Below are 22,163 nucleotides of genomic sequence, written 5' to 3' on the forward strand. Positions count from 1 at the left end.
ACATCCCTTCGTAGCTCTTCGCAGTCTGCTTTGGACTTAACTATCGTGAGTAGTTTTGTATCATCTGCAAATTTTGCCACCTCTCTGTTTACCCCTTTTTCCAGATCATTCTGATCAACGCTAAGCTAGCCCTGACAACTTATATGTTTTGTATTGTATTACACTCATTTCAAGCCCGGCTTTCTTCAAAGAACATGTCCTCTTATTTATTTTCATTTATTCACATTCATTTTCATTTTAGAGCTGTCAGCTGTGCTGCTGGCTCGTTCAATCTCTCCCCGCTCTGTCAGCTGTATAAGTCCCTGCCCCTCCTTTGAAAATGTCAGGAAGGAATTAGGGTCTCTGAAAAGGTAAGAAGAGGCCTATGATTTAGTTTGAGAATCAAACAAGTTCAATCTTTGAGCCTAACCATTTTTTGATTTGTGAGTGAATGAAAAATTTAGAATAATTTCCTAAAAATGGAAAAGTACCTTTTGCCCCCTAAGAACTGTAACTCAAAACCAGAACATCAGATTAATCTCAAGCTTTCACAAAAAAAGTTTATTTTGCTGTAAGACTAGGTATACACATTTATACCAATAAAGAGTTTTGGGGTTTTTTTGCCTAAGTTATGGGAATATGGAGTCAAAAATAGTCTTGGAATGGCAATTTACAACTTTAAGACACTAACTTGGTTCCATAATCCAGAGAGGCAAATCCTGGTCTACTAGCAGTCAATGACAATTTTGTCCAAATGGGACCAAGATTTGGCATAGAAGACACAATGTGTTTAATAAGAGTTTTCTATATATCTATTGAATAAATTGTTTCTTCTTCCTGATTTAACCTAATTACACTATCTATTTACACTGTGTTTGTTATGATTCTACAAAAGCACCAATTTCAGTTCAATATAAAAAATTCTACTCTTGAAAAATTCCATCCAGTTTTAACATATTCACTTTATTCTTTCCTCCTCACATACAAACATGTCAAAAATAAATAAAAAAGATACAACTATAAATACTTATTTTAAGGTTTTAAAGGTATTTAGGCACTGCTCCATTCAGCATTGCTAGTCTCAGTGATTTAGACAGCTAAGTCTCATTTTCACAAGTGATTTAGGCACTTAGAAGCCAATTTAGGCACTTAGGAGCCACTTAGAAGCCAACTAAGGTTCCTAAGTCACTTTTGAAAATGGGACTTAGCTTTCTAAATCACTTAGGTCTTGTGGAGCAACATCTAAAAAATCTTTAAAAATCTGGGTGTTATTGTCTAATTTCACTTTCCTTTGCGACAGGTTTCAGAGTAGCAGCCATGTTAGTCTGTATTCGCAAAAAGAAAAGGAGTACTTGTGGCACCTTAGAGACTAACAAATTTATTTGAGCATAAGCTTTCGTGAGCTACAGCTCCATTTATTTGAGCATAAGCTTTTGTGAGCTACAGCTCACTTCAAATAAATTTGTTAGTTTCTAAGATGCCACAAGTACTCTTTCACTTTCCTTTGTGTAATCAGTGGTAACTCTAAAGTCTATGAAGTTACACGAGTGTGAGACCAGAATCAGGCTGTAGTGTACTTATTAAATTGCAGCCACTTATATTGAACTGAGTAGTAGATCCCCTTAAACGAGGTCCATTAACATTCTAACTAACCAGCTGTCATATGTTTCTTGCTCATACCTGTTCACAAGCAAGACAATCATTTTGAATCTTGTATCTTTCAGGTTTTAGCTTTTGCAATTCACATGTCAACATAAGAAAGAAAGAAAGAAAGAAAGAAAGAAAGAAAGAAAGAAAGAAAGAAAGAAAGAAAGAAAGAAAGAAAGAAAGAAAGAAAGAAATGCTAGGGCTATATGAAAACTTGAAGAAAAAATGATTGCCTTCAGTAGATTGCCCCAGAAAAGGATTACAGTTGGGCATGGTTACAGTATAAATGTTATGATTCCACAAAACTAACCACTGCCATCAGGTGCTTGAGTTCAGGAATCCTATTCTGAAGAACTATAAGAGATGTCCAGTGTACCGCAACATGGAGTTGTCAAGTGTATTGCCTTGGCTTGGCAATCCGTTGATCTACTGTTCACATTTTTTTAGAATAGCACCCCAACTTTTTTGCAATATATCATCTTCCCTCATGACATTTTCAGGTTAGACTGGCACCGGGGAAATTATTTATCAGCTTATAAATGTGAGAAGCCTTGTGAGACAGACATGGTAGGCAACGCTTTGATTTCCATTTCACATATTTCTTACATCCTTCTCTTTGTGAGGAACATACTATAATTTTCACGAGAGGTGGTAAAATCACACATTGAGATGCTCTTGAGAAGTACTGTTGTCAAATCCTTAGAGCAGGGAACTGAGTTTCAGCACCCCAGGTTCTATTCCCAACTCCACCACTGATTCACAGCCTGGCATTCAACAAATCAATGATTATTTCTGGGCCTAATTCTCCTCTCACTTACACCAAGGAAAACAGAAGTCAATGGAGTTAAGCGGTCTCAGGGAGAGGAGAATCAGACTCTACATGGAAGTTTACATGTCTATAAAATTACTAGACCTGGGTGAAAAAAATGTGTAGAAGTTTTCCTGACCAAAAAATATAGTTTAAGTTAAACTGAAATTTGCCATTTGAAAATGTCGACTCCAATTAAAAAAAATTCAGTTTTCCCATGGAAATTTTTGAAACGAAAACTTCTTGCTTCATTTTGACTTAAAATAATGTTTTATTTCTCTATTTTCGGTTTAAAAAACTGAAATCACTTGACATTTTAAGTTAAAATGTCAATTTGAAATGAAAAACAAACTGCTCTGAAACTTCCAGGGGGCAGCCCAACGTTTTTTAACCAAAATTTTTCAAAGTCTTTGCCTTCAGAATTTCTTGCAGGAAATATTTTGTTTGTCGTCCCGGCACAGGGCTAAGGGAAGGTTTCATCAAATAAGGTTTGAGATCTTTAAATGAAAGGAACTACAGATCTTGCAAAGGGATTCATCTGAAGGGACCATTTCACCCACATGGAATTCTACTGAAGTCAATGAGGCTCCATGCTGGCTTAATGGCGTGAGCCATTCCCAGATCAAACATCCTTATTAGAAGGAGCTTCACAAGGTTTACACTTTATTTGGTTCCTCCCCTCTAAAAAATAAAAAGATGCAGTATTGTCTGATCTTTGGTTGCTGAGATAAATTTTTATAAAGAAAACCTAATTTTTATATCACCCCTTTGAGTTCTGAAGATTACTTTTCTCAACATATCCATTACTAGAAAAGCACAGTACTTGTTAACCAGCTGCTAGGGAGAAAAAAACCTGCAAATGTGTTTTCTAAAGCACTACAAAGTAACTATACTCAGAGAGACAGAGCCCTGGTCTACACTGGGAGGGATCGATCTAAGTTATGCAACTTCAGCTATGTAAATAACATAGCTGAAGTCGACGTTCTTAGATCGACTTATCGTGGTGTCTTCACCGCAGTGAGTCGACTGCTGCCGCTCCCCCGTCAACTCTGCCTGTGCCTCTCGCGGTGCTGGAGTACAGGAGTCAACGGGAGAGCACTTGGGGGGTCGATTTATCGCATCTAGACTAGACGCGATAAATTGATCCCTGCTGGATCAATCGCTGCTCTCCAATCTGGCGGGTAGTGAAGACATACCCAGAGATTAAGAGCAACGGAAACTTGAACTCATATTCTGATGCCAAGGTGAGACATTCCTTAACATCCTGTCCTTCCTCTCCTTCCCCAAATGCCAGTTATTTATGGGATGCAAACTCAGAAGAACCTACCCCAATGTGAAAGAAACCTCTGAATCAGACTCCTTACACATCCCTCCTCTGAAGGTATGTAAAATCAATTACAAAAAAGGAGGCCATGCAGTTACTGTATATGAGTTTAAGGAAACTTTTGAGGTCCACAATGGCCTTGAACTGGCCCACTGACTTACTGGGGTGTACAAAGGTCACAAGATCTGCTACTAAAAATAGCCATGTAGACCAAAAGGAATGTACATTCATAAGAACAGGGAAAGAATGAGGAAAAGACTAAAGGGAAAGAGAGGACAGGGGAAAATGGAAAGAGAGAGAACGAACCACATTTCCCTACAAGAGCAGCTTTGTGATTCCTCCAGTAATGTTCCTTAGTTTTGTTTATCATGAAAAGAGCCCATTAGTGCCCCAGCCCAATCAAACAGCAGACCAAGTCCATGAATGGCACCTATCACAGCCCAGGGTAAATCCAATGATTAGAGGGAATTCGCCAAAGGGCCTTTGTAGCTGAGAAAAATGCCTACTCCAGAGAGGAATGCAGAAAATTCCTGGGAGCACAGGCACTCCTTTGTTGGCAGTCTGGTGGTATTCTGGAGCAAATAAAGGCACACAAAAAATGGGATCTTAAATGCAATGAACATTCGAAGAAAATGTTCAAAGACCTCCTTGAAAGATTCCTTATTTTTTGAAACTGTACTAACTCTGTTTAGGATGAACAAAAGGGCCATACTCAGAATACCACATTTTTTAGTATTGCGTAATTTAAATGTTTCCCTACAGCAACAACTTTGCTTATTTCTTTTTCCTGCTGTTTTTTTTCTAATTCATCTTTTTAAATTGATATAAGATTTGAGGGGCCAGATTCTCAGCAAGTATAAATCAGTGTCAATCCACTGAAGTCAATGAAGCTTCGATGATTTACACCCGTCGAGAACGTGACCCTGACACTTGCAAAACAGAAAATAGAAGAAATATTCAGAAACAATGGCACAGCTCCACATCTGGGGTAGAACTGAAGTCAATGTGGCTTCACTGATTTACCCCAGCTACAGATCTGGTTCCATGTATATACAAAAATAATACATGCAGTCTATGAACTGTGATGCAGGAATCACACTACACTAGAGAATGAAAGACATGCCTGTCTGCGTTCAGCTTGAGAATACGGAGGCATTCAGACAGAAATAAAACTCAATAGATAGGGCAAGACAGGACAGCACCTGGCAAATAACAAAAGACAAGACCCCTATGGGACCTGATTCTTCTCTCACTTACATAAGTGCCACTCAATTTACTTCAGCTAAGTTAAATCCTGATTTAAAGCAGTATATGTATCAATATGTGGAGAATCAGACCCATGGAATTCAGCCAGATTTTACTTAAGCTACAATTTGTTAATGCAACATTATGTCCACGTTTGCTTACCAGGATTCTGTCAGCTAAATTACAACAATACGAATGCACTTGAAAATATTTTTATACCCAATAGCCCCAGGCCATGTATGGTGGCAATGTTCTGTCTGCTATAGGCCAGATTCTGATCTCACTTACATCAGTGTAAATCCAGAGTAACTCCACTGATTTCACTGACACCCATGTAAATGAGATCAGAATTTGGCCCTTTGGCTTTTTCATTCTATTTCCTCCAGAGAAACTAAAACCATTTATTGTTATTTGTTTGGTGTGAAGAATCAGATACAGATTTTATGGCTGAATTAGAAGATTTTATCTGCTACTGAAATCTGAACTGAATAACTTCATGTAATCCTCACCTAAACCCTTTCAATAAACATGATTTCCTCCCCTGCCCCCACTTCCTAAGGTCCGAACAATCTTAATGACTTTTTTTCACAGTGTGTCCCTAGCTGCAATATGTTTCCTCATAAATCCAGTTATATGCTTTTTTTAATGTTCTGTTTTAGAGAATTTGCTGGAATGAGCAAGGAGTGAATTAAAAATTTTGTTCCCGTTAGGCTCTGTGTGTGCATGTATGCATATCTGAAACCTAATAAAATATTATTTATTTGCAACTTTGGAGATGAATTCACTAGCATTTTTCAAAATGGGAGTGAAGTTGTTGCAAAGGTGGTACCTTTATTGCTCTGCAAATGTTGTTCATTTTACTATTCGTTTTAAATGCTTTTTTACTGGTCCTCATGGATTTACATCTATTAAGGAGCGTAATGGCAGTCAGAGGATACAGAGTTGAATAATCAAACAAAATACGGCCTATTCAGAGCACTGTTACGTTACTCGTTGCTTGACTATCTGTCAGAGCCCAGCAATGTTAAAAGGACTGTTATCATCTAATCATTAAAAATCAGTCCAGGGGACTAATAGAGAGAGAAACAACTACTTTCTGCCTACTGCCAATTACTCCAATACCAAGCCATTGCTACACAGTATTAAGGATAAGGGCCCACTCTTGCTCCCGTCAGAATCAATGGGAATTTTGCTATTTTAACAAGAGCGGGATTGAACTTTTAATCAAACAGAAACAGAGACAGATTCTGTCATCCTTGTTCATGCTGAATCATTTTCAATGGGACTCCTGGAGGAATAAGGTACCATCCTATTGCACGTGGGTAAGGGTCGCAGAATCTGACCTGTAGGCAAAAATGAGAATTCAGCCATTCTGAAAGGCCATGTAGCATTGTGCCCTGCACTCCTATTATCTCTGCATTTACATGGACAGAGATGGAAACAAAGGGCTGCAAGGGGCCAGTGCTTCCTACCAGGTGCAGAGCACCCTTTACTCTCGTTAAAGTCAATGGGAATTGAAGCTACTCAGCATTTTGCATTGCAGGATTAGGCACTAAAAGAACCCCATGACAGAAAAGCACAATTAATTCTAGCAGAGAACAGACACGCTGACAGAACAAGCCATTACTTACGCTCCCTCCAAAAGGGGTGCACGTCTCCACACACCAGCTCTTTACTTACCATCAGCTGCACACATCCTAAGAGCATCTTCTGCAAGATAAGTATCAACTAGGAAAATAGGTAGAAAAATGTAGAGCCTGCAAAGGGCACACACAAGCACACACACACACATATACAAACACACACTCACACGAATGCATGCGCACACACCAAAACTTGATTTACTGAGCCCTATTTTCAAAGCCGTGCAGATGGCTGACCTTTTAAAATATATTTCTAAAAGTGACCCCACCAAACAGCCCTTAACGTATTTGGTAATATTTTTTTAAAAACTATTTAAAAGAAGAAATAGTACAGTAAATCAATGTGACTGTGATGCATACTAGTGGTCAAATCAGGCTATCATGGAAAAGTGTGAAAAGTTGGAGCTCTTTCTTCCAAGCTGAGGCTGTATAATCTAAACACATGCTCTTTTTACTATTTTGTACGTTTGGCTGTGCTCAAAAATTTCCATGAATTAACCACTGATTTACTAGCTGTTATGAAACATTAATTGTAGTACAAAAAAAAAAAACCACAAATCAACCACCTATAGATTTTATGGTGACACTGTATATTTTTCAAGTATCTTATTGAAAAAAAAGCAAAACAAGATAAAGCTGGATAATTATAAGCAACTGACATCTCGTAGAGACAAGGCTGGGTGCTTCGGGAGAGTCACTTACAGTATGTCTACGCTGCAATAAAACACCCATGGCTGGCCTGTGTCAGCTGACTCGGGCTCACAGGGCTCTGGGTGTGGGGCTATGAAATTGCAGTGAGGAATCCAGGCTTCGGTTGGAGCCTGGGCTCTTGGACCCCACGAAGGGGGAAGTTCCCAGAGCCCAGGCTCCAGCCCAAGCCCAGAATTCTACACTACAATTTTATAGCCCCAAAACCTGAGCCCCATGAGCCTGAGACAGCTGACACAGGCCAGCCATGGGTGTTTCATTCTAGTGTAGGAAGTGTACCCTTAGAGCCAGATTTTTAAAGGTACTTAGGACCCTAAAGATACAGATTGATGACTTCAATGGGAGTTAGGTGCCCAGGTGCTTTTGAAAATTCCACTAGCTGCCTATCTTCATCTTTGGTTGTCTAAATAGTTTTAAAAGTCTGGCCCTTAGCCTGTCAGTGCCTCAGATCCCCTTTTGTAAAATGGGGATAATAGCACTTCCTTACCTCTCTGGGGCATGGAAAGGATAACGACATTCAAGATTGTGAGGGGTTCAGATACTGTGGTTAATGGGGGGCCATAGCTAGCTAGTTTCATACCAGTCCTCTCTTCTAAAATAAAAAAGAGTGAGGATTTATATTGATGGGCTTGGGATCTGGAATGGTTTGAAGTCCCCTCTCATCCAAAGCCAGAAATGTTTTCAGATTATTTATTATTTTTTGCTAGAAGCAGCCAAACCACCATTAAACCCTAAAATCAAACTACTGATTAAAGCAAACTTTCTATAAAATAAAAACAGCTTGACTGGCCCAGATGCTGAGCTGCAGCCAAAAAGTGCTCAGCACAACATAGGAGGGGTGTGCTACGGGAGCTTTAAACTCCCTTTGCATTCTTTTAAATCTTGTGGCGGGTTCAGTTCCTCTCATTTACACTAGCTGCCCGGCACCCGGAGGTGTCATTTTTACTAATCAGAGATTGCTGGGTCGTCAGGGAAATCTGGCCATGCCCGCAATTCTCTGGCCGAACCTGGGTCACTGGTTGCATTACGGTGGAGGCAAAGTAGCTGATACAGCATCTTTATACCACCTAGTGATGCTCTAAGAATGAGGAGGACTTGTGGCACCTTAGAGACCAACAAATTTATTTGAGCATAAGCTTTTGTGGGCTAAAGCCCACTTCGTCAGATGCATGCAGTGGAAAATACAGTAGGAAGATATATATATATACACAGAGAACATGAAAAAAATTTTTTTTTCATGTTCTCTGTATATATATATATATATATATATATCTTCCTACTGTATTCAACTTGATTTTCAATGGGCTTTCTGCCCCATGTCACTTTGGGGCTTTGGAAAAGTGTTGGATTTTTCTCTCTTCCTATCGCCATGAAATGTTGGGGTGTGGGAGAATCCTACCTAAACCTAAACCAAATCAGATAAATCAATTACATTTTATGTTCACTTCTCTGCTTCAGGAATTGTGGCCAGCATTTAAATGTATACCCTTCGGTAGTGATTCAGTCACTCAACAATCATCCATGAGCCAGCAGGAAGTAGCTACTACTGAGGTCAGACAGAAGAACATTGTGATTACCCCTCCGAATCTTCGGAGTGTTCATCAGGATATGAATGTATCTAAGTAGGAACAGGTACTGTTTCCAAAACTAGATCTGTGCAGTGTTAAATTAACATGCCTAAGCCTGAAGCCTGAAATAACATTCGTCGGTGTTTAACTTTTAGTATTTTGCATTTTACATGCTGTTAATTAAAAATCCACGAAGGGTCTTGAAAGTTTTGGGAAACTTAGATTAGCTGTATTCTTCAAGCATTAAAGTACTTCTGACCTTTTTCAAATACCCTTTATAAATATAATTAGATTTACTTGAATATACTGTATTTACTGACTTTTCTTTCCACGGGGGAGGGGGAGGAGGAAACACAGACTGCCTTAGCATAAAGCAAATTGGTGAAGAGAGTGCAGAGGTAGCTCTGGACACAAAAGGTCTTGCAATATTTCTTAAAGGTTCTCCTGTAGTAACAGCAATTAGAGAGTTCAGCTGTAATTTCACCCCTCATTCATACAGGACCTTGTCTCACCTTAAACAGGAAATAGGGACTGAGTTAGTGGAGCTTGAATATAATAGAAGTCTGTGACTGTAGTGCAGTGTAACCATCAATATAAATCTGTCAGAGACACACTCAGTGAGGAAGAAGAACTTCCATACACTATAGCCCCTACATTTTTTGATGGAGATACAGATTTATGGCACATGGGGAAGCAATAAGCCTTTGAGCCAACAAGGGCCTTGTAAATGTGCAGGGTTCTGGAGACTTACATTACAAGATACAGCTACAATTTTCTAATTGTGTTTCTAGCCAACTCCCTAAAAGACAACAGAGCTTAGTCAGAATAAAACTGAGGGGTCTACCCAATAGCAGGTCTTGTGTCATTAAAGTTTTTACAACAGGGTAAACTGACAAAGGAGAACTAGAATTTTTCAGAACTAGTAAAACATTAAATCAGACTTGGTCTACGGCCTCTCCGCAGCATATTCTGCTTCAAGATATGATGTTAAATAAAGAACCAGATTCTGTTTTCCTTACTCACATTTGCTCCATGTGTGGGATAACTCATATGATAAGGGACATGAGTAAATGTAACAGAATCTGGCCCCAAATGCATTAATTGGGTAGCTTTTCTAAGAAAATACTAACATCGGCTACCAAAAAACAAAACAAAACAAAAAACAACCTATCTATAAGGCACTTAAGTCAAGTGCCTGAATTAAGACAATTACTTTTTTGAATTAAGGTATCTTAAGAGTATTTTTACATAAAAGAAACTACAAATGAAAGCAGTTTTGAGCAAATGAAAAAACAGCTCAGTGTCACTATTAATTAATTAAAAACAAATTTTCCAAGTCAGCCTAATAGAAGGCTTCCTACATGCAACCAGTAACTGATTAAGTGAGTGACTCAAGCAGTAAAATCACAGTTGGGCCTATTTTCTTCACACTGCAAGGCCAAGTTCAATATTTTTCCTGTGAGGCATGCCTGTGCTATAAAAAGAATATGATGTTTGAATGTGAGTGTCTCTGCTTTCTCTGTGCTGGCACTAAAAGCCTTTCCTAGCCCTCCTGCCACATTTCAAGAGTACAGTATGAATCAGAATCATGTGGCTCACCTCCCTGCCAAATTCTTTTCTTCTGCTACCACTGTGAGTTCCTCTCAGATCTCTGCCAACAGTATCTGTTCCCTAGCCAAGACCATCAGCGTGAGTGTCAGTGGGGGAGACAGGGCTTTCTCTTTTATTCTTCCACTAGGAAACAAGTAGGCAGATTGTTATAAAACTGCAGTCACCAGACTGACTAAATAGATGGTGGTGTTTGGAAGCGTAGGGTTAGAAAGAGAGAAAATAAGTAGGAGGCCAAAAATGAACAGAGAGACAGAAGAGAAGAAACACATGTGCGACTGAATGGACTCTGCAGCCCACACTTGGAGATGCAAGGCGGCTGTCTTTCCTTCCATACAAATTATAAGCACACTCTTAATCCATCAGACCAGGAACGTATGATCAGCACAACACTGCTTTCAACCAGGCATATCTCTTAGACAACAGAGTTTCCTTTGCAACAGAGCAATGATGATGTGTAATCTTATCACAGGCTACTTCCTGTAGCAGTAGCAGCTGGGCCCCAAGCTATGGCAGAAAGGCAGATGGGAAAGAGGGTATTAGTTGACGAGGAAGCAGACTGGGTTTGAGGAAAGCTCGTGTAGAGATTGTGCAACTGTATTTCTCAGAACAGGAATAAAGATGGTTAACAACTGTAAAAATGCTTTTAATCTACCATATTCACACTTGTAGGCCAACAAATCCAGGCTAGACAGAATATAAAATCAATGCACAGCTCAATATAAGTCAGAGAAGTGCAGAAGCTGCAGTGAATGATTACACAGCTCACCTTACTGAGTGATAAAAATGCTTTTTGCCACCTCCCACAAGTTACCTTTACCATCCCTTTTTGAAAATGTAGCAATCTGGAAGTCTATTACTCTTCCTAGCCCTGCCCCATCGGAGCTGAGTTCCAGAGAGACCCAAGGGAACAGAAGGATCACCTGTGTTCCCTCTTAGTGTATACTAGCATTCAGAGGTGCCAGCTCACATGGTGATGTGTGTGGTATAAATACACAGGCAGACAGGGTGGAAGAGAATGAAGGGGGACACCTAATACTGTAACTGATGTGGGAGAGGGGTCAGAATATATCAGGCAAATGGCAGAAACTTTTCTGATTGGTATAATTCCCATGTATGAGAGTTCTTCCTCCATTTTACAGAACTGCCTGTCCATTTGCAAAAGACAAACGTAGGGATGGAGTGGTCTGACAAGTCTAGCAAGCACAATTAGAAGACTAAGGCTACATCTACAGTGTAGCCGGGGGTGTAATCTGCAGCTCGTGTAGACACACCCATGCTTGCTTTAATCTAGCTAGCTCTCTTAAAATAGCAGTGAGGATTCAGAGGTGCAGGCTTCAGCATGGGCTAGCAATGCCAGTATGTGTCCGGGAGGATTGGGGGGCTTTTATAGCTTGCACTGAACCCTGTGCTGCCATGGCCTTAATGCTACATTTAGCGACACTGTCCAGATTAAGCTGCAAATTATGTGCCTGGCTGCAGTGTAAAGGTATCTTAACATTTCCTCTTCGAATAAAGCCTTTCCACCATAACAAGAATGACATTCGCAATGTGGCACCCCCACCTTCCCAAGTGCACGCTCCAAAAACCAAACCATATAAATCCAAATCCTAAACAGGGCATTTACGCCAAGAATGGAGATGAAGAAGAGGCTCCATGAAATCTACCATGTCCGTTGCTATTACTATCGCTTTTGCAAGCAAGATGCTCAGACACTGTAGTGAGGAGTGGCAATATAAAATCCTACAATAGATAAGAGAATAAGCAGAGTTCATGAGAGTCACCTCAAATGGAGTCATGCACTGACTGTCACTGAGGACCTGAAGCACTCAGGATAACACAAGCTCCTCTTGTAAAAACACAACAAATAGGGGGAAATCCACAAGCTACTTATTGCAGAGTTCAGTGAATGCAGACAAAGGGTTCCAGTGTTCAGACCCCTTTCTGCTGGTATGCTAGTGTTATTTACCTGAACAAATATGATTGTAAATCCTCAAGAAAATATTTTCTTTATGTAGGAAGGAGTCGTGTTACTGCTTTGAGCTATTGACTAATGTAGCAAGATTGGAGGGTTAAACAGATCCCAGTTTCTGAGTGCTCCAACCAAGAACTCATTCAAACGTTCCTCTAATCCCTAATCTCTCTCCCTACCCAAAAACACCATCGTGGCTGTTGCTTCAATATCTCAGACAGGCAGATTGCTGGGGGAGCTTTCCCCATCGTGTGTGGAGATGTGAAAGGCTCACTAACGTTGGGAGAAAGAGTGTGGTAGATCTCCCAAGAATCTCTGCTCATTGATAAACCCAAAGCAAATGAAGGGAGCAGTTTTGCTGGTCCTGCTTCACTGCATGTGCTTCTACTATGAAGGCAAAAAAAGAGCCACTCTTAAAGGCTATCAGAATTTGTAACTAACCTTATATGTGTCCGAACTGAGTCTCACTTCCTGAAAAACGTGTTCAGCCTAGGTGTATCTGGTCATTGCAATGTTTTGCCGGGAGAGAATCTGAAGATGGATGGTTTTTAGTTGTCCTACAGTGCTGAAGGGTCAGGGTTAGAGTTAGGTAATAAAGCACCTGCTTTACATTAAATTATTCGGGGCAGAACTTTGGCTGGTGTAAATCATCATAGCACCGTCAACTTCAGTGGAACTACACCAGTTCATACCAGCCATCGGCCTGGCCCTTAACATTTAAATAGAACTGAGGCTGGAGCGTTTGCAGTTTACCATTTGCCATAAAGAATATACAAGGCCTATAACATCTACTGTAACTCTAGGCTTACATGACTCTCACAGACTTACTCATTGTCTATAAAAAGCAAGGAAGCAAAAGTACCCAAAGGATATTAAATTCTAGACTCTCCACGCTCTTCGTGTAATGTTACCAAGTCTAGCCACTGTACACAGAGGTTGTAGACTTTCCAGAAGCAAATGCCCTAGCTTCAGAAGACACTAAAGCTGTATGGATTAGGGAGGCCTGCTGAAACTGAGGGATGAATCATGAGTGGAACTTGATTCTTCATTTTGAGTTCAACCTCTTTTTCACTAGGCTTGTCCCCAGATCACTCATGAATTGCATTTTCCTCAGGTGAGAGGGCTTCCAAGTGTATTTCGCTACCAGCTGACTTTCCCTGGATCACGTTGGAATATGAATCTAGCACACATGGTAGCTATAGCCCAGAGCGTTGCCTATAGGAAGAAGAGCAATGACGGGAGTACTTGTGTAATCTGCTCACACCTATGCGGCTGGCCCTTGAACGCAGCCTTTGGGAGACAGTAAATGTAATAAAGATTGAGAGCGTCATTTTACTGCTTAGAGACTGTGTTCTGGGTTTGCATATCACCTAGCACAATGGGGCCCGGATCCATGCTCCTTGAAGTCTTTAAACCACGATTTGAGGACTTCAATAGCTCAGACATAGGTGAGGTTTTTCACAAGAGTGGTGGGTGAGATTCTGTGGCCTGCGTTGTACAGAAGGTCAGACTAGATGATCATAATGGTCCCTTCTGACCTAAATATCTATGAATCTATGTAACTGAGCAGCCCAATGATTAGGTTTTCCATTTTCAAAGTATTCCCAACTACAAGGAGACTGGGGCGGGGGGGATTAAAAACTGCATCTAGGTTTCCATTTAAACAAAGCAATATTTCTTGCTTAAAATTAACTGAAGTAACTGAAAGATACAATTTACTTCATAATAAATGTTTGCATTAGTTAGAGCTAAAATTTACCAGAACAGCTCAGCTTTGTTTCTACAGTTATAAAATATATTTACTTATTGTTTTTATTATCAGAACGTATTTAGGGATTGGAAAGGCTGCAGAGACCAGTGGATAAGGAATGAACTGGGAGTCAGAAGAACTGACTTCTATTCCCAGCTTTGCTACTAACTCACTCTCTGCCTCAATTTCCCCATCTACTAAATGGAATGAAGATAGCTCTTAAAGCTTGGCATAAAAGAGAGTATGTTTCAAAAATGCTGTGTAAGTGGCAAGTGTTAAAAGTATTATATTTCACTATTGGTAAAAACTGTTTCTCTAATCAGCATCTCAGAAATACTGAGAAGAATAAATACCAGTTGTTGCACAGAGTCAACAGTGTGCCCTTGTTGCCAAGAAGGCTAATGGCACATTGGGCTGCATTAGTAGGAGCTAGGGTGACCAGATGTCCCAATTTTATAGGGACAGTCTTGATATTTGGGTTTTTTCTTATATAGTCACCAATTACCCCTCACCCCCTGTCCTCATTTTTCACACTTGCTATCTGGTCATCCTAGTAGGAGCATTGCCAGCAGATCGAGGGAAGTGATTATTCCCCTCTATTCAGCACTGGTGAGGCCACATCTTGAGTACTGTGTCCAGTTTTGGGCCCCCTACTACAGAAGGGATGTGCACAAATTGGAGAGAGTCCAGCGGAGGGCAACAAAAATGATTAGGGGGCTGGGGCACATGACTTATGAGGAGAGGCTGAGTGAACTGGGCTTATTTAGTCTGCAGAAAAGAAGAGTGAGGGGGGATTTGATAGCAGCCTTCAACTACCTGAAGGGGAGTTCCAAAGAGGATGGAGCTCGGCTGTTCTCACTGGTGGCAGATGACAGAACAAGGAGTAATGGTCTCAAGTTGCAGTGCGTGAGGTCTGGGTTGGCTATTAGGAAAAACTATTTCACTAGGAGAGTGATGAAGCACTGGAATGGGTTACCTAGGGAGATGGTGGAATCTCCACCCTTAGAGGTTTTTAAGATCCATCTTGAGAAACCCCTGGCTGGGATGATTTAGTTGGGATTGGTCCTGCTTTGAGGAGGGGGTTGAACTAGATGACCTCCAGAGGTCCCTTCCACCCCCAATCTTCTATGATTCTATGAATTCGAAGGGGGGTAGGTCTTTTTAAAATATGGATTTTTCCATTTTAAGTAACGATTATTAGGCTTCTCAAAACACATTACATTGTTAGTCTAGAATTCTTAGAAAGCTGAATAAATCACTCTTAGTGCAGGCTGTGCCTTTACAGGATGCCAGCTGAAGAAGAGGAAGTTTTCATGCACAGAAGTATGTGCAGGCACCAATAAATTCTAGAAATAAAAGTGTCTGAGTCCACTGAAACCACACTGTTCCTGACAAAAATATTCCCCTCCATCACTCTTGATGGCAAGTTACTTTAGAAAATACTATGGTCCAAATTTAGTCTTGAGATGCAAAAACTAGTAAGTAGCTCCCACTGGAGTCCACAGAAGGAAACAGTGCAGAGAGTACAATATGGCCCTATGCATGGGCACATCAGCAGTATTGCTGTAAGACTGGTTCAGAATCAGTGGTTAGATGAAAATCCTAAAGATCATTTTTCAAGTTGGATACTGTAGGCAAAATTCAGCCCTGGTGTATGCAGGCACAATACTACTGATGCTGGTGACAGTGAGCCTGCTTCCACCAGGGCTGAATTTGGACTAACAGGACTAACAATCACAAAATGCTAATTATGGGATCAAACCTCTGACCAGTATAAACTCCATTAAAATTGCCAGAACATATTTACAATTCTGAAACATCTTTAGGCTACTTCTATATTCATACATTTTAAATAGCTAGGGTTTTTCTGACCTTTCCCTCTCTTCACCCAAATTTTTCTGTTCCCCTAAAGATATTTCAGTTGTGGATATAACTTGGACACAAGACACATTTAATGCATGCCCAGGCTGCACATGTAAGCTGATGACTCAGATTCTCTCGTTACATGCTGTTTATATGCAGCATTTACCATTTTCTGTACAGAGGAGAAACTGCAATTGATTTGTACTTTTCAGCTGTGCTAAAGTTCAAATCAACTGGATCAGTTTAGATCAAGTTCATTCACCTTTACCTAAACTTGACTAGAAGGTGGTTTGGGGGTTTTCCTTTTGGCTCTTTGGTCTAACAAAGTAACTATTCAAGTCTAAAGAAATGTACACACACTTTTGTTTTTGCCTTTAAGTAAATCAAAATCCGTTTATGGACGGTATTGCATGAAATGGCACTCGGAAGAGTATGGCAGAGTACCAAGATGCCACTGCAATATTATTCAGTGGCTTTATTTGTTAATGAACACAGCTGATTTGACAGGGTTGTTTTGTTTTGTTGCTGGATCCACTACAAACGCAAACCATTGGCAATTCAGCTAGAAGTATATGAGAAGGGGCTTCCTCTCTCACCATAGTGTTCCTCGCTGTTTGAGCATGAACAGAAAAGGTGGACTGATGCCAATTGGCAAAAACAGTAGAAATAGCAGTGCATGATTCTAATACAAGCAGCAAAAAGCACAAGCACCACACATCATTTCTCTTTCTTTCTTTCTTTCTTTCTTTCTTTCTTTCTTTCTTTCTTTCTTTCTTTCTTTCTTTCTTTCTTTCTTTCTTTCTTTCTTTCTCTCCCATTGCCCAAGGTTGCTTTTGGCACACATCAGCACAAGGCTTTCCCATGTTTATTTTCCTCTAGTCAGAGCAGATAACTTTAATTATGTAGCAATGGGAGGTAATACTGTACATTCTCTGGCACCAGCGATCAACTAGTGTGGTAAATGAATGGCAAGTATACTGATCAGCTGTCAAGAGGCTCATAGATACTTCCCACCTTGACTTTATAATGAAATTCTACATAAAGGGGCTTACTTGGGGACTTCCCAGGAGCTCTCCTCAGACCAATTCACATGCACTCCATGAACACATGGGAAAGGGCGTGCAGCTAAAGGGAAGGAAAATGTGTAAACAGCAAAGTGACTCAGTAATCCCAGCACGTTTATGAAAGGCAGGTTCACTGGGATTAACATGCTTCCTTCATAAACAGATCTTCATTAACAACTATTCTAAGTGTGCGCATGTTTCTGTGTGTATGGAATAGGGCAGTGGATGAATCAAATTCTTTAGCAGTTTGCTTTCTTTCTATTTTTTCCCCCTGCAGGACATCAGCTAAAAACAGCACCAGACCCAACCTGATCTTTCCACTACTTAGCAGCCAGCATGTGGATTTGCTGAAGTGTTTTTTTTATTATTATTATTTTCACTATTAACTGAAAGATTGCTTTGGAATCTTTAAGATTTTTTAGCCAACTTTTATGTTGTGACCTGCAAAAGCAGTGATCAATCCATGGATTTCACAGAGTGAGGGCAGCAATCAGAAAGCCTCTCTCAAATCAGATGATGTCTTTCCTGAAAGAAAACTGATCTTTTCACCAAAAAGACAATCATACTTTTCCTGTAAATACATGGCTGCAGCTTATGCTCAAATAAATTTGTTAGTCTCTAAGGTGCCACAAGTACTCCTTTTCTTTTTGCGGATACAGACTAACACGGCTGCTACTCTGAAACTTGATGGCTGCTTCTGCCAACTGTAATCTGGTTTCCAGACATTGTGGGGTGGGGGGGAGGGGAAAATGATCCAAGGGAAGTGTCCCTTGCCGGAGCTGGAGAAGCGGGAACTATGAACAAATATACTCTATGAAGAAGCATCTTCACATGCTCTTGAAGGGTGGTGAATTTTGTTTCCTATTGGGCATGTCTACACTGTGATAAAAGACCCACCACATGGCCTAAGTCAGCTGACTTGGGCTCGTGGGGCTCAGGCTGTGGGGCTACAAAATTGCAGTGTAGATGTTTGGATGTGGACTGGAGCCTGGGCTCTGAGACTCTCACCTCTTGCAAGGTGGCTCCAGCCTGAGTCTGAATATCTACACTGCAATTTCATAGCCCCACAGCCTGAGCCCCACGACCCAAGTCAGCCGAACTGGGCTCTGAGACTCGGAGCTACAGGTTTTTTATTGCAGTGTAGACATACCCCATAATGAGACCCTACTGGCCTCTTGCCAGAATCATGACAGCTGCACCTAGAGGCTGATCTAATGCCCCATGAATTCGATGGATCTTTCCCCTGACTTCAGAGGGCATTGGATCAGGTTCATAATTTGTAGGGTTGTCTATTAATTGCAGTTAACTCACTTGATAAACTCAAAAAAATTAATCATGATTAATCGCAGTTTTAATTGCACTGTTAAACAATAAAATATCAATTGAAATTTATTAAATATTTTTGGTTGTTTTTCTAGATTTTCAAATATATTGATTTCAATTGCAACCCAGAATACAAAGTGTACAGTGCTCACTTTATATTATTATTTTTATTACAAATATTTGCACTGTAAAAACAATAAACAAAACAAATAGTATTTTTCAGTTCACCTCATACAATACCATAATGCAGTCTCTTTATTGTGAAAGAGCAACTTACAAATGTAGATTTTTTTTTTTTGGTTACATAACGGCACTCAAAAACAAAACAATGTAAAACTTTAGAGCCTGCAAGTCCACTCAGTCTTACTTTTTGTTCAGCCAATTGCTAAGAGAAACAAGTTTGTTTACATTTACAGGAGATAATGCTGCCCACTTCTTATTTACAATGTCACCTGAAAGTGAGAACAGTCATTTGCATGGCACTTTTGTAGCTGGCATTGCAAGGTATTTACATGCCATATATGCTAAACACTCATGTGCCCCTTCATGCTTCGGCCTCCATTCCAGAGAACATGTTTCCATGGTGATGATGCTCGTTAAAAAAATAATGGGTTAATTAAATTTGTGACTGAACTCCTTGGGGTAGAACGGTATATCTCCTGCTCTGTTTTACCCACATTCTGCCATATATTTCATGTTATAGCAGTCGCAGATGATGACCCAGCACCTGTTGTTCATTTTAAGAATGCTTTTGCTGCAGATTTGACAAAACGCAAAGAAGGTACCAATGTGAGATTTCTAAAGATAGCTACAGCACTCAGCACTACAGCAAGGTTTAAGAATCTGAAGTGCCTTCCGAAATCTGAGAGGGACGAGGTATGGTGCTTGCTTTCAGAAGTCTTAAAAAAGCAACACTCCAATGCAGAAACTACAGAACCTGAACCACCAAAAAAGAAAATCAACCTTCTGCTGGTGGCATCTGACTCAGATGATGAAAGTGAACATGCATTGGCCTGCACTGCTTTGGATCATTATCGAGCAGAACCCCTCATTAGCATGGACACATGTCCTCTAGAATGGTGGTTGAAGCATGAAGGGACATATAAATCTTTAGCACATCTGGCTGGTAAATACCTTGCGACGCCAGCTACAACAGTGCCATGAGAATGCCTGTTCTCACTTTCAGGTGACACTGTAAACAAGAAGCAGGCAGCATTAACTCCTGCAAATGTAAACAAACTTGTTTGTCTGAATGATTGGCTGAACAAGAAGTAGGACTGAGTGGACTTGTAGGCTTTAAAGTTTTACATTGTTTTATTTTTGAAGGCAGTTATTTTTTGTACATAAACTACATTTGTAAGTTCAACTTTCATGGTAAAGAGCTTGCACTACAGTACTTGTATGATGTGAATTGAAAAATACTATTTCTTTTGTTTTTTATAGCACAAATATTTGTAATAAAAAATAAATATAAAGTGAGCACTGTACACTTTGTGTTCTGTTATAATTGAAATCAATACATTTGAAAATGTTGAAAACATCCAAAAATATTTAAATAAATAGTATTGTATTATTCTTTAACAGTGTGATTAATTTTTTTCATTACGATTAAATTTTTGACTCGCTTGACAGCCTTAATAAATTCACGTGTATTTTTCAAGCCAGAATAAAGGCACTCAGGCATAACATTTGCTTGCACTGTATCAGATGAATAGAGATGGCTTGCTCTTTGGATTCCCTAGTAATAAAATCCCATGGATGATCAACTTTGTCCTCACTGTACAGTTACAAAGAGAAGGCAGCTGAGAGATGTATTTTAGGATGTAGAGGGTTGCATTTAGCCCATGAGCATCCAGATATAAGGATTTAGGACTCAATCCTTGGCTCTGTATTCAATAGTGCCAATGACATCCATGAGGAACTCAGGATCAAGCCCTCAATTATATTACCAACTATGTATGCTGTGATTTTGGGCCTGATCCTGTGAGATGCTCGGTGCCTGTTATGCGCTGAGGTTAGTGGACGATGACGGAGCTCAATACATAGCAGGAGGTGACAGAAGAAATAGTCAACATGGGAAATCTCTTCACTTCACCACTATAGGTCACATTTTACTACCAGCTTTGATACACTGATTTCAGCGAGGAGTTCTGTATGCTGGGAGACTGATGGCAGAAAATTGCTCTGTCATAAATATAAAGGGAAGGGTAACCACCTTTCTGTATACAGTGCTATAAAATCCCTCCTGGCCAGAGGCAACATCCTGTTACCTGTAAAGGGTTAAGAAGCTCAGCTAACCTGGCTGGCACCTGACCCAAAGGACCAATAAGGGAACAAGATACTTTCAAATCTTGGGGGGGGGGGAGGCTTTTGTTTTGTGCTCTTTGTTTTATGTGGTGGTTCTCTCTTGGAACTGAGAAAGGCCAGACAGAAATCCATCTTCTCCAACCCATCCTAATCCAAGTCTCCAATATTGCAACCAGTATAGGTAAGTCAGGCAAGGCGGATTAGTTATCTTTTGTTTTATGTGAATTTTCCCTGTGTTAAGAGGGAGGTTTATTCCTGTTTTCTGTAACTTTAAGGTTTTGCCCAGAGGGGGATCCTCTGTGTTTTGAATCTGAATACCCTGTAAAGTATTTTCCATCCTGATTTTACAGAGGTGATTCTTTTACCTTTTCTTTAATTAAAATTCTTCTTTTAAGAACCTGATTGATTTTTCATCGTTCTTAAGATCCAAGGGTTTGGGTCTGTGTTCACCTGTACAGATTGGTGAGGATTCTTATCAAGCCTTCCCCAGGAAAGGGAGTGTAGGGCTTGGGGGGATATTTTGGGGAAAGACGTCTCCAAGTGGTCTCTTTCCCTGTTCTTTGTTTAAAATGCTTGGTGGTGGTAGCATACGGTTCAAGGCCAAGGCAAAGTTTGTACCTTGGGGACGTTTTTAACCTAAGCTGGTAAGAATAAGCTTAGGGGGTCTTTCATGCGGGTCCCCACATCTGTACCCTAGAGTTCAGAGTGGGGAAGGAACCCTGACATGGTGGCAGAGCGGTGGGACCATTCTGAACCAGAGATCATTTTGAACCAAAAGCACAGACCTGAAGAGGTTTTTTTTTTTTCAGCTGAGAGCAGCTAGAGGGTTTTCTGTCTATTTGCCTGGAGACAGAGGTGTTAGTTTTTTTACAAAGGGATTTTTCTTTTTTGAGCTGGAGTTTTCTCTACCTAAAGGCAGGGTAGTGAACCTTCTGCAGGAAAATTCACATAAAACAAAAGACAAACTAATCCGCCTTGCCTGGCTTACCTATACTGGTGGCAACATTAGAGACTTGGATTAGGATGAGTTGGAGAAGATGGATTTCTCTCTGGCCTCTCTCAGTCCCAAGAGAGAACCACTACCTAAAACAAAGAGCACAAAACAAAAGCCTTCCCCCCCCCCAAGATTTGAAAGTATCTTGTTCCCTTATTGGTCCTTTGGGTCAGGTGCCAGCCAGGTTAGCTGAGCTTCTTAACCCTTTACAGGTAACAGGATGTTGCCTCTGGCCCGGAGGGATTTTATAGCACTGTATACAGAAAGGTGGTTACCCTTCCCTTTATATTTATGACATGCTCTGTGTAGAGTTTTGAATGGTGCAGCTTTAATAAAAGAGAGACAAACTCCTAGCAAACT

At 40.3% G+C, this 22,163-nt stretch overlaps 1 protein-coding gene across 3 annotated transcripts in view; it reads right to left on the bottom strand.

Annotated features, from left to right (window-relative positions):
* Positions 1-22,163, bottom strand: part of HMGA2 (high mobility group AT-hook 2) — a 158,919-nt gene that overhangs the window by 68,877 nt on the left and 67,879 nt on the right. The gene's annotated exons all lie outside the window — the stretch shown is intronic.

The sequence above is a fragment of the Lepidochelys olivacea genome, assembly GCF_965140295.1.
Source record: "Lepidochelys olivacea isolate rLepOli2 genome assembly, chromosome: 1".
Taxonomy (NCBI): domain Eukaryota; kingdom Metazoa; phylum Chordata; order Testudines; family Cheloniidae; genus Lepidochelys; species Lepidochelys olivacea.